Raw genomic sequence first — 14,578 nt, forward strand, 5'->3', positions numbered from 1 at the left:
AGATAGTCTTTTCTCTACCGAACAACTTTGTCGAAGACACCAACCTTCTAGCCCATCAGGATCTTGAGATATAGAAGATCGAAAAAAAATTGTTACTAGCGGATAAATTCTCAACTAGTTTTGATATTGCCAGATAGCCCTTAGTCTACTGAACAGCTTTTCCGAAGACAGCTCATCAGGATCTCAAGATATAGAAGATTGAAAAAAATTAGTTACTAGCGCCACCTAGTGGATAAATTCTGAATTAGATTTCTTACTGCCGGACAGCCCTTGATTTGCTGAACAACTTTGCCGAAGACACCAACTTTCTAGCTTATCTGGGTCTTGAGATATTCGTTGAATTAATGATGTCACCAATTTTGGTACCCCAAGACAATCCAGAATAACTCCGGAACCACTTGGACCATATTCTCAAGTTTCCCGGACCATAAACTAGAAGAGTTTTTCGGGAAGTTCTGAAAACTTCAACAAAATCCAATGAGAAACAAAAAAGTTGTGCACATTTAGGTGTGTTTTTTGCATGTGAAAAGTATGTTATCTGGATGAAGGTTGATCTAATTAATCTGCTTATAAGATAAAAACGCACTTCAATGAACTTAGTTATCGCTCAGCTTCAGAGACGCACTGACGTGTCTGCAATTGCGCTCCTTATTAACCAGGAATTTTTTTTTCTGATCGCTTTTGGATTGTTTCCTTGTGTCTCGTCGCGTGTGTCATTACGCGATGAGACTAGGAAACACCTTCTGAATCTACTAGGGTAAAAGCACCGGTTTTGCTAGCATAAGACAAAATATCAATAAAAATTATACGGGAAGCCGTATGTATACATCAAATATATCAAATGTAAGCTTTCAATCCATATTATGAATGTAAAACTGAGCTAAAACTATATCTTCGCTTTGAAAATCTCGTTGGTCAATATAGGCCACCAGCATCAGTTTCAGCCAGAGATTTAACTTCGGTTCCTAAATTGGCCAATCGCATTGATTTCTTATGAGAGTGGCCAAATGAGGAGTACCGTTAAGTCACCAGTCACCGTGCGGCCTCCATTCACCGTGCACATATACAAACTCATACAGAATATTCATACAATTTTCACAAATTATTCTTTTGTCAGCAAAATAAGATAAAACTAATGAAATTAAGTAGTTCTTGTCACAAAGCATTTTGAAAAACCTAGTTTATGTAGTCAAAATTATGTGAATTCTGTTTGATAATGAGATTTTTCAACATTCTTAGTAGAAACGCCAAAAATTCACATTTTTAGTTTTAACGTTAGAGTATGAAATTTTTCAAAATTTCAAAAAGTTTTCACTGTGGATACTATGAATAAGATGTATTTCATCGTATGAGCAATGAGATTTTATGTGAATTAGAATTTTCTATTGTGTCTCAGTCGAAACCCAAATGCACGGTGAATGGACCCTTTTCAATATATATGGTTCCTATTACCGTGCATCAGGGTAAAAGGCATTTAATTATTCGGTAATATTAGATTTATTGCTATATCGTGATTGAACTACTTCATATTTAGTTTTTGAGTGAATATGGAATGGTTTGGACAATACAGTCAAACCTATTATAACGATTTTAGTGAAAAAATAATTTTTTAGCCATTTTTTAAACTGTTTATGGTTTTTATTGTAAATGAAGATTTTAATACTCTTAAAAATGAGTGTGAACACTACTAGCAACATAGTTGCTCCATTAAAAACATTTCTTCAAGATACAAAATAAAATCATGACGAAAACTATACGCACGGTGAATGGTGCACTAGTGTGCACGGTAAATGGTGACATAGAACGGTACGAGGCGACCTTAACATGACATTTTCAAAGATAATTTTTGAGTATTTTTTTGTTATGCATCACTAGTTTTAGATTTTTCCCTGGATTATGATATAATTGCACGCTACGTAGTGGTATTCTAGTACGCTTCAAATTATTTGGAAAGGTTATAAAATTTTTTGAAGTGCAAATTTTTCTTAAATGCACGGTGAATGGTAGCTTGACGGTACCCTGGAAAAATTAGGTTTATGGGAGTTAAAATTATAAGGAAAATGAATTGTTTTTCATATGTTTTGAATCGATTTGGACGATTAAATGAATGTAGCTCTATCATGTGAATATGATCCACCGAACATAAAAGGTTTCATGCTGATAGGCTATGTAAAACGATGTATAACGCACTATGGCTACAACTGGCGTATGGCCAAAACCGGTGCTTCTACCCTACTCGAATCAGAGTTGGTAACCATCGTTTTCGTCAGTGACGGTTGACGAAAACCTAAAATTGAATATCGGCGTGTAAAAATCTCCATCGTCATGAATCATTCATCTGTGACAAAGAGAGCTCGACAATTGTAATTGAAAACAAAATCTACTCGCTTTTCCTCCCTTCCATTTTCTCTGAATTCTTATACAGGAACGAAAAATTAGCTCGAATCGTCGAACGTCCAATGAATCTAGGTACCGTTAAACGGGGTATCTTTGATAATGCGGGTAACTTTGATAGTACGTAACCCACCACATACTAAACAAAATATCATAATTTCTGTTCATCAGTTAAGCAAAACGAATGCAAACTAAAGAATATTAGTATGACACTTCATGTAAGAGCGGTTTTCATTTGAATCAAGGGCAGCGTTGCCAACCTTCCAGATTTGTCTGGAATATTCCAGATTTTTGAGGCCTCATTTTACAAAAATCTGGAAGATCCAGATAAAATTTGTAATGAATTTGTAAGGTTTTGTAAATAATTTGTAAGGTTCTCCATAGACGACATAAGAGATCCAGACTTTTCCAGACAAATTTTCAAAATCTTCCAGATTTTTGAAAAATTGACTTGGCATCCCTGATCAAGGGCATTTAAGGCTTTCTATACGAATATTAAAATTTGACACAATTTTAGCATTTTCGAAACGCTTACAAACAATCTGTTCTACACTCACTATTTGATGTAGTTTTGAATAGTTGGCCACTTATCTTTGACAGCCTAGTTATCATAGAACTTGAATACGGTCTCAAATCGCTTAGCGAAAAGCATTTTCACAAACTGGGACCATTTTTGTAATATAAGTCAGAAATTTCCATATAACGTTAAACGCCTAGAGGTATGCAATGCCCTACAAATGTTCATTATTCATTCAATTTTGTTTGAATTATGCTCCATTATCAAAGTTACCCCAAAACAGAAAACCAACTTTCGATTATATGGAAAATTATATATCCATTCAAAATAAATCCTTCGGTAATCTATCGACTGCAATCGAGAGCTAGGATGTCAGTTTTTGTTTAAAAAATATAAATTATAATTATTTGAATCAGCATGCATAAATATTCAAGTTTTCTTCAGAAAAAAGTAAGAGGTTGTTTCCTAGATACAACCGCCAAGTTAACGTTGGATAACGTTAGATTCTTCTATTTCCTGGCTTGAGATCGTCACGAGCTTATGAAAGATTTCTATTGATAAAAATCAATTTTTGTTCTTTTTGTGGCATATCAATTCTGACCTATTATGGACATTGCGTGTTATTATTTGGTTGGTTTCGATAGACCGATAGAATCGGTCGATGGAAGAATAAGCATGAGCGGTAACCTTGCTCCCCAAACAAATATTCCGGCTGAACCTTAGCTCCACGCATGGTCCACTAAGATTGGTTGCTCTAGTGGTTTCCGAAGCCAGTTTGAGGTACTTCTCTATGAAGTCCGCGAACTCCATGTTCTCCTCTTTACTCAAATCGATGTTAAAGTTGCCAGTCACGATGATTGGCATGATCTCATTTTGATACTGGAAGCAGTTCCGCATCATGAAGAACTTCTTCTGCTTCGTCGTGGTATCCGGGGAAATGTAGAGGCAAATCTGCGATTCCTGAGCTCGGCTGTCATGGTCCTGCAGGAAGCGAGTGGCCTAACTGATCGGTTTGTTTGAGGATACCAACCTCTGCGCGATCCACGCCAAGCGTGCCAGCATCATGCCGAAGGACATCCAGCAGACAAATCAAAACATCAACAAAGCTGTTGCTGATTAGTTTTAGCTCTTTGTTTGACAAGTTGATACTCTGATCGCTCTAACATGCATTTACATGTAGGTAGCGACGACGACAACGGGATTATTCAAAGTAAATTAAGTTTGAAAGGATGCTTAAAATATATCCCCGAGCCCGATTTCACTTTTGAAATTCTTACCAATTAGTATGAGCTTTAAGGTTGAAATAATTAAATTTCTGTTAAATATCAGGGATTTTCTTAATAAATGATTATTTCTTTAAATATTGTACTATTAAGAATTTAGCAACCATATTCGGATGCGGGGAGCTCATATTCATTATGTAGAGTCGTTTCAAAATATAGCAATAATCGCATTGACAAGTGATCAATTTCACCCCGAAATGGGTTTCCCCGATTTTTATGTAAGGGATGATTTCTAGCACTAAAAACATATTTGTTAGAAAATTTTGGCACATGAGCCAAAGAGGCGGACCGTCGTACTTGTTTTCCTGCATTCAGTTGTTTGGCATTTTAAATATTACTGAAAACAGACAATAAAAACCATGAAAAACGATCAATTTCACCCGATATTACGGTACATGTAAACTTCAAAACGTCAAAGCCTTATAACAGCAAGAAAAATTTGCTTTTCTATGAAAAATAAGACATGCCTCGATATTTACCAATTTTTTAATAGTTTACTCATGGAAATCAATAGTTTTCAGTATTGGAGTAGATTCGTAGAAAGATTTCCAATCCATTGGTGCAAGAATCTTGAAAATCTATGCGGGTGTTAGTATGTTATTAACAGTCAAAATCTAACCACTTCTCGTGACGCGAGCGATTTTTCGTTTTTCAAAATTGTACCCCAGTATGTTGCCGTAAGACGTTATCCAACGTCAAAAAAACTATCAAAGTTACCCCGTTTTACGGTACTCGAAAAACCTGTCTATAATATCATTTGCTCATAAACAACGCCAATAAGTTAGACGCTTATTTGTAGTGTTGCCTCGTCCTTTAAAGATTTGCTTGTCGAAGCGTGTGAAAATTTTGAAGTGAAATGGCTGAGAAAAGGAAAGATAATTTTAGCCCCCGTGCTTTGGAATGCATGCGGATTAAGGAGAACACACATCGGTGCATCATAGATTCCATGAGCGGATGTGTGTCGCCAAGACAGACTGGATGTGGGGAATTTTCTCCGACATTTCCGAACGAAACATCCGGAAGCTTCCGTTCGGCTTCAACTTGTCGAAAAAACCGAAGAACCGTCGAAAAAAAACTCGTACTGTTGTGAAAGTTCTAGTGGCTATCGACCGAACATGCAGCTAACCTACACCGATCTCCCAACGGCTTCTCGGAGGAGTTGGAGATCACTGCTCACGAACTGCTGGTCTATGTCAATACATCCAAAAACATGAAGGCCTCAGGTTTCGACAACATCCTGAACTAGGAGCTCAAGCAACTGAGGCTCCAGTTCTATCAACATCTGGCATTGAATTTCAATCAGTGCCTCCGACTTAGCCACTTCCCCTCGCCGTGGAAGTCAGCAAAAGTCATCCCCATCAGGAAACCTGGGAAGGATCCTTCTTCCTCAAAAAGCTATCTCTCAGGCCTGATCAGAGTTATCGCAGCTTTTTGAAAAAGCGATCAAAAGACGGCTGCTTTCGGCAGCCGATCAAAACAACATCTTACTCGAGGAACAGTTTGGCTTTCGACGCGGTCGTTCAACCGTGTACCAACTAACTCGAGTAATCAACATTCTCAGGCGGAACAAGTCCCTCGTCAAATCCTCTGTCATGGCGTTGCTCGATGTTGAAAAAGCATTCAACAACGTATGGCATGACGGCCTGCCTGGTGTACAAGCTGCACCGATACAATCTTCCCACATATTTGTTGAAAGTTATCAAAAACTATCTTTTTGACAGGACGTTCAGGGTTTCCCTCAATTGAGTCAACTCAGACCCACTCAACATCCCCGCAGGTGTTCCACAGGGAAGTATTTTAGGTCCCCTACTATACAACCTGTACACGTCGGACATGCCTCAGCTCCCTGAAGGCGGTTCTCCATCACTGATCGCTGACGACACCTCAGTCGTCTACAGCGGCAGATTCACGAAAGCGTTAACATCTCGACTTGAGAGAGGCCTGAATATCTTGTCAGATTATTTGAACAGCTGGAAGACACTATGGTATTTGAAATGTGACATAAATTCACGTCATTCGGCTCGCTTCTTTTATGTGCATCCAAAAGACGTAAAATCACATGATTTTTTCGGAGTGCACAGGTCATCCTCTTCCCCTAATCCAAATCCGCCAGATTTGTTCCGGCTGAAGATTATAAAATCATACACGGTGGAATGTTCTGATGTGGCCGACTAGGTACCTTGGTATAACGTTAGACAGCAAGCTTCTCTTTAGACAGCAGGTTGACAAAACGGTCACCAAATGCAACATCTTGCACACTCCGAAAAAAACATGTGATTTTACGTCTTTGGATGCACATAAAAGAAGCGAGCCAAATGACGTGAATTTATGTCACATTTCAAATACCATAGTGTCTGATTCGGGAAATGCCGATCATAGTGACATCGTTTTCGTGTCCTTTAACGTGTAAAATTACATTTTTTGTTCAATACATCTTTAAGGACACATCTTTGTGTCATTTTATCATTTACATCATGTGCCATTCAGTCATACAATGAATTACACAGTACCAAAAAATAATGTGATTTACGTCTTTTGGGATGCACATAAAAGAAGCGAGCCGAATGCTGTAAATTTGTGTCCAATTCCAAACACGTTAGTGTCTGATTCGGGAAATGTCGATCACAGCTCCATCGTTTTCGTGTCCTTTAACATGTAAAATTACATTTTTTGTTCAATACATCTTCAAGGACACGTTTTTGTGTCGTTCCATCACTTACATCATGTGTCATTCAGTTATAACCAGAATTACGTCCAGAGTAATTTTCATTATTTTTAAGAGTGTACGTCTACGGTAATTTCCATTATTTTTAAGAGTGTGCGTAAAGCACTATACCTACTGATCAATCGAAAGTCAACCTTGTCTTTGAAGAACAAGCTTGCTGTTTACAAACAGGTGATTCTTCCGTTCATTGAAAACACTCCTCCGAGAGTGAGAACAACTGAGGTCCACCGTCTGGCTGAGATAAAAATCAGAGGGGGTTGTGTACAAGACACGACCGCATGACGTTAACTACGCCAAATGATTTGCTGCATTTGAATTTTAGTCAATTGTCATAATTGCAGCCTTCCTTTACTGTCCATAAAAGCATAACTGTCCCATATGGATTTTCGAACCAACACCTTTATTAGTCGCAACATTCATGATGTACCGTATTGACTCATATTCCGAACACTTAAGGTCAGCAGTGACTTCTAATACATCTTAGGGGCACAAATTAATCAATATTAGTGACAATTTTATTTTCTTCGCAAAGCCTAACTGTTAGCTGTTGGGTGTGCTGATAAAAATGTTTATTTTAACTTGTTTAGTATTGATTTAACGAAAAAGTATAGAACAACATTTTGATTCAAATGCCGAACACTGTGTTCATTCTGTCTCATATTCCGAACACCTTGATTCAAATTTCGAACAGCACGAATAAATCGTATTCAAATGATTAATTTCGCAAATAAATTTATCTGAGCTAGTTTAGCTAGTCTTGAATTAGGGAATCATCACTACTCCCGAGGTATAACATAAATTGGAAGCTGTTCAAATTGAATTGCATTTGATGCCATTTCCTGGTTATTTGATGACATATTTCAGCGAAACATTTCAACCAAATCACCATACAAAAACTGAGTGTTCGGAATTTGAGACAAAACGGTACTTTCACTATGCATATTAAAATTAACACACTTTGTTCGGAAAAGTTGCGAAAAAATATGAAGCTAGTGCAGTCCCATATTGAAAAATAAAGGCATAACAGTCTCCATATGAACTTTCAACCCGTATTATATAACAATTGCAAAACGTGAGTTTTGTTCAGGGTTATATTTTTTGCTGATCAATAGGAGCAAAATGAGTTATATGTGCGGTGGTGCTAAATAAATATGGCATGCAGAAATGTACTAAAAAAATATGAACATTTGTTTGAGAAGACGAAACTCAAACTTCGAGAGCAGTTTTCTCAATGCTTACTATTTCCATATGGGACAGTTATGCCTTTATGGGCAGTTTAGTTATAATTTAGAATGTAATGGTTTGTGCATTTACGCAATCCAAGCGAACCCACTGCAGAAAAGCTAGCTGAAGCTCAAGAAACCATGAACCGGAATGATATGCAAAGATTCTATGCAACGGTCAATGGCGCGCGGCACAATAATGTACCAGTGCCCGCCATGTGCAATGATCGAGAAGGGAATTTGCTGACCGATAAAACGGCGGTGGCTGCCAGATGGAAGGAGCACTTTCAGCAATTGTTGAACGGTGAGAATGGAAATGTAGCGAGGAGCAGGATGAACATAGATGATGATCAAGCTGTGGACCCACCGACCATAGGAGAGGTTAAAAATCAGCGGGCTATCAGCGAGCTGAAAAACTGTAAAGCTGCTGGGAAGGACGAGATCCCGGTCGAGCATCTCAAGCAAGTCAGGCATGGTGGTGTAGGTGCTGAGGTAGTGTTGGATGGGGATGTGTTTGAAGTTGTTGAAGAATTTGTTTACCTTGGAACACGTGTGACATGTGACAACGACGTTTCCCGCGAAGTGAAAAGACGTGTTGCGGCTACGAATAGGGCCTTTTACGGACTACGTAACCAGCTTATGTCCCGCAGCTTGCAAATGGAAACAAAATTCGCCCTGTATAAAACATTGATTCTTCCGGTGGCTATCTACGGGCACGAAGCGTGGACGTTGAAAGAGTCAGATTGGAAAGCTCGGTGGGAAACTCGAAAATGGTGTGTGGCGCAGACGCATGAATCACGAGTTGTATCAAGTGTACAAAGATGCGAACATTATCAAGCGTGTAAAATACGGAAGACTTCAGTGGGCTGGTAACTTAGTGCGAATGTCGGGAGAAAGAATTGCGAAAATAATATTAAGCAGGGAACCAGGTAGAGGTTGGCGGCTTCGAAGAAGACCACGAATACGCTAGCTGTACACATTGGAAGAGGACCTGGCGACCCTAAACGTACGGGGCAACTGGAAAAGTTTCGCTCAAGACCGACGAAAGTGGAGCTCTACAATACGAGCGGCAATGGCGTGACGCTAAGCTGTAGCCATCAAGGTATGAAGGTAGGTGGTTTGTGCATTTAAGAACAGCGAGAAGCTCTCCGTTCGGAGAAGTACTCCAGCCATCGATATCGTCATCGCCACCTTAAAAATTAAATTTGCGGTATTGTCAATAATTCACGAAAAGGGCCGATTAAACTGTTAGATTCGAGTAACACCCATTTTTCAATATAGTTTATCGTCAAAAATCAAATGTTTTCTCCATATGAGTAAAATGTTGTATACATTTTCGATCGATTGGTGGGAACATATTGAAAATCTATCGGTAAATGGCTGAGTCAATAGCACCGCGATGTTACCGCGTTTAAAATTCAGCTGGACAAGATTTGCACCTCCAACGCAAACAGCAATAATTAAAAGTTGAGAAGACTCTAGAGATTTTTATTTTTATTAATAATAAATTAAAAAGAGCAATTAAATTCATATTTTAAGAGTTGATTGAAGGCACTTGTAATATGATGACAACTCGAAATCGCCCAAAATACTAAAGTGACATGTATACAGTTATGGGCAGCCCTAGGAGTAAATTTTACCATAATCAGATATTCGGACTTAGAGTCTATTTGCAAACTTTGAATAAAATATGTTAAAGCCATGTAAAAAACAAGAGCCTAAATTGTCGGAACTGTGCCAATTCAAACCACTTATTGAATACATATGAACGACTGCCCATTACACCGTACGCCAGTCTCAAGTATCGGAAACCTAACAATACAATTCCCACCAGTCGTCGCTTTATGTCGTGAAGGAAAAGCTCCTCTAGGCACAATTCATAATTTTCGCACCGTTGCACATATTCCTCGCATTTCCTCCTCCATTGCAAAGCACTCAGCCAACCATGTCGAGGATCATACCGTTCCAACGTTCGTCATACATATCCTGCAGCTCCGGACTAGTGCTAGAGATGGATGAACCGTTGCACAGGGGAGTAACTGGATTAAATTCCTGATAATAAGTCAACATATTATTTAGGACTTGCTAGAGGAGGATCTGCAAGCTCCTAGGGTTTTTAAACGCCGAATGCTTAGGATGATCTTCTGCGCCAACAGCAACACGGTGTGTGGCGGCAAGGGATAAACCACGAACTCGCTCTACTGTACGGCGAACCCAGTATTCCGAAAGTGGATAAAGCTAGAAGGATACGCTGGATAGGGTATCTTACAAAAAGGCCGAACAGCAACCATGCAAAGATGGTTCCACCTCCGTTTAAAAGTTACTAACAGGTTGGATAGGCAAGTTCTACATGTGCTACAATAATATTAAATTTGAAATTTAGCCAAACATTTTTATATATTGATGGCTTTTTTTATTTTTCTTCCGAAGGAGGTCGTCAAATCTTACGTCATAAATTACAATCTCGTAGATGGGATGCGATTCCATGCCCTCGGCGTGAGAGACGTGCCTTTTAACCCCTACACCGGGTCAGTCTTCAGCTTATAAAAATAAAACAGATCATTTAATCTTCCCAAGACTTTTATCCAATAAAAATGTCCTGTAACTCCTATGTGCGTTGTTGGTGCAGCCGTAGAAGCAGCTTATCCTCAGGAGAAATTTCCGTAATAGGAACATAAATTAGTGAAATGAAACGAACAGTGTGCTTGTTTCCACACGGCGATGGAGGTACCTGCGATTCCTACAGCCCTGGAATCGGCGAGCTGTTCGACTCCACCGCCACCGGAAGAGCAAATGTCGACAACAGCAATCCCATGTAATGCGCGCTTCGTTTGAATGTTTATACATGTGCGGCCTCCGCTGTTGGAGATCCTCTATGGCCAGGCCAAGTCCAGATCGCTAGTCAGTAAAATGGCTCCTCAGTGTTCAATTTCCTGGCCTTTCGGATGACAGCCGCATGTGGAGTAATCACCATCGTCGTGAAGCTGTGTGTTATCACCATCATCATCAGTTTCAATGTTGCACTTGTGGGTGTAGAGGAAGTTGATGGTACCTTCTACTATTAGGATTTAGGTGGTAGTTTGTTCGAGTACAGCAATCATGCTGGGAAATCTTAAATCGACCACAGTTCATGTTCCATCTTAGGGTAAACAGGTATAATACGCCCCTAAGGAAAAACTGCTCTATCGCAGTGGCAAATGCATTACTTCTATAGTTTTTTGGTGTCAAAGTGTTATTTACTTGGTTGACCATGCTCTGCATGCAACTTTCTCATGCCAGATAGCTTTTAAAAAGAGTTCTAGACGTTTTCTGTAAACGGTCCGAATCTTGACGTTTCAAAACAAACCGGGCAATATGCCCCTCCCGTAGAAACAGTTCCGCAGCGTTGTAGGAATGGTTCCAAGGAGAATTCCACCACATGCTACGCTTAGAAGGGTCCATTAGCAGTCGTCCTCCGGTAAAAGTTTTTGTAATAAGTACAACAATAAAGGATGGGCTTCATTTACAACGAGTCTTCCCTATCGGACCCAAAATTTTATGCAAAAAAGCTGATTTTCGATATTTTTGTTTTTTTTTCTATTGCTTGTTCATACTTCCCAATATTCCCCGATATGCGCAACATCATTTTTTCGCGGAAAAATTGAAAATGAAATGGGGCGTATTGCCCGGTTGGGGCGCATTATACCAATTTACCCTATATCATGCATTGCAAGTGGTCGGTCAAGCAACTGGCGACAATAGGAGTTTTCAGAGTTGTATCATTATTCTATAGAATCAATAAGGAAAATACAATCGCCCCTCAGTTCAGCGTTGCCAACCTTCCAGATTTGTTTGGAATATTCCAGATTTTTGAGGCTCCATTTTACAAAAATCTGGAAGATCCAGATAAGATGTGTGATGAATTTGTAAGGTTTTGTAAATGATTTGTAAGGTACGACATAGGAAAACCAGACTTATCCAGACAAATTTTCAAAACTTTCCAGATTTTTGAAAAATTGACTTGGCATCCCTGCCTTAGTTGTTCATAGTGCATAGATGTGAATAAGACTTGGGATGACAAAGATTATCTTATTTAATCTGTAACAAAAAATAGTTACTCTAATCAAATTGTTACTCCAATTAAATTGTTACTGTAAACGTGAATTTTACCAACATGAATAATAGATTTATACAGCATCATCATAAATTAATTCATATTATATTTGAGCACGATTTTTTTTACGTCGGTAGTGTATAAAATGTCAACCATATTCCTAGAAGCGTTGATTCATAACTGTGGGACAAGGGATGCCAAGTCAATTTTTCAAAAATCTGGAAAGTTTTGAAAATTTGTCTGGATAAGTCTGGATTTCCTATGTCGTACATAGAGAACCTTACAAATTATTTACAAAACCTTACAAATTCATCACAAATTTTATCTGGATCTTCCAGATTTTTGTAAAATGGAGCCACAAAAATCTGGAATATTCCAGACAAACCTGGAAGGTTGGCAACGCTGTGTGGGACATTGAAAAGTTTTGAATCAGAGATAAGATGATTCTGAGAGAAACTCCAAAACGTATGCAATGGCAAAATTCGATAAACTCGTAGATACATTACTGTTGTAGTGTTCTGTTCTATAGAATTGGCCAATTAGGTCGCCACAGATATGCACGGAGCAAAAACACTCTAGTTTGAAACATTTTGTTGAATTCGAACTGAAGATTTAGTTATTTTCAATCCAAAAGTGTTTGTTTCAAACTCATCATTTTGTTTGAAACTAAATTTTTAAATAGGTTGTTTCAATCTATTTATTTAGTTAATTTCAACAATCAACTAGTTAGCTTTAACTAAGCAATATATTGTTTGTTTCTCTGATCAACTTTTATTTTCTGTCTAGAATAATGGGTTGATTCGACCAAAACAATATATTGAATCAAACTGAGACTTTGTTATGACCAAAAACATTTAGGGCCCTGTCACAAATTTTATAACGCTGGAAGGGATGGGTGGGTGTCCAAAATTGCCAATTTTAGCGTTATGAAACATATGAACAAGCCCTTCCATCGTTCATATATTTGATGAGTTATAGTGTTCCATACTCTCAATCGAAAATAGTTCTCGGTCTAACTTTTTCTTCTGTGCTTTTGATGTTACATTTTCATATATTAGTGATCTTCTTTGTAAGTTTCCTTTGATTTCCTCAAATGCGAGATACGCATATTAGTTAGAGATTTGTTTTCCTTTGTGGAATTCAATATGAACATGTAATAATGCTTGAATTGCTCATTGAGGAAGATGTAGTTGTAATAGTTTTGTGTTTAGAACTGCTGTTTCTCTTTTTTGTTCCGTGTTGCTCTCAGCGTTGCCAACCTTCCAGATTTGTCTGGAATATTCCAGATTTTTGAGGCCTCATTTTACAAAAATCTGGAAGATCCAGATAAAATTTGTAATGAATTTGTAAGGTTTTGTAAATAATTTGTAAGGTTCTCCATAGACGACATAAGAGATCCAGACTTTTCCAGACAAATTTTCAAAATCTTCCAGATTTTTGAAAAATTGACTTGGCATCCCTGGTTGCTCTTGAGTAGCGAATCGAAAGACTGAGTTTTTTTTTATTTTAGTTCCACATCTTTTTTTAAAAGGTAAATAATGTGATCTTCCAGTCTAATAGGCGGATTGCCAAATATGACTGAATTTCTTATATCTGTTTTCGTGTCTTTATGACGTGCCTAGTGTTTGCTCTATTAGCCTCTTTTTGTGATATTTCTTTCAATGTTACGTATGTTTCATAAGAATGAACGGAGGAGAGCATTACGATATATGTATTTTTTGTAGCATATTGTGAATTTAGCAAACTCGTCGATACTCGTATTGTTTTTGTGAAGTAGAGCTTCAAAATCATTATATGCTTTCCTGTAAAATGGGCTCACTTCTAAAGTAGTTTTAAATTTCAGAACATCCTCGTTCATCAATTCTTTCTGGAAGCCATCTTCATTGTATGCTTTTGGTTTACAAATATCGTTATCCATATTAATTCCACATTTGTCCACGATTGTTTGTGATAATATGTATGAAGATGTGTTATTGAGGATCATGGAGCCCCTTGATTCTTCTAAAAGATTATATACATAATTGATTACGTTTATTACATCAAACAATGTGGACAACGCTATTTTGCAAATTAAACTTTGTCGTTTGTTTAGACGTTAACTACGTCTTACGGCACCGTCACGAAATTATGTGAGATTTTAAATACTTATAACTCAGCCATTTATCGATAGATTTTCAATATTTTTCCACTAACCGGTCGGAAATTTATACAACATTTTACTCACATGGAGAAAACTGTTGTTTTTTGACGATAGACTGTCGAAAATTGAGAAAATGTCGACCCCTTTCTTACGCAACCAAACTTGTTCATATTGTCTTTCACGATTCCTTTGAGTTGGTTAGT

Source organism: Aedes aegypti, chromosome 3 (genome assembly GCF_002204515.2).
Source record: "Aedes aegypti strain LVP_AGWG chromosome 3, AaegL5.0 Primary Assembly, whole genome shotgun sequence".
Taxonomy (NCBI): domain Eukaryota; kingdom Metazoa; phylum Arthropoda; class Insecta; order Diptera; family Culicidae; genus Aedes; species Aedes aegypti.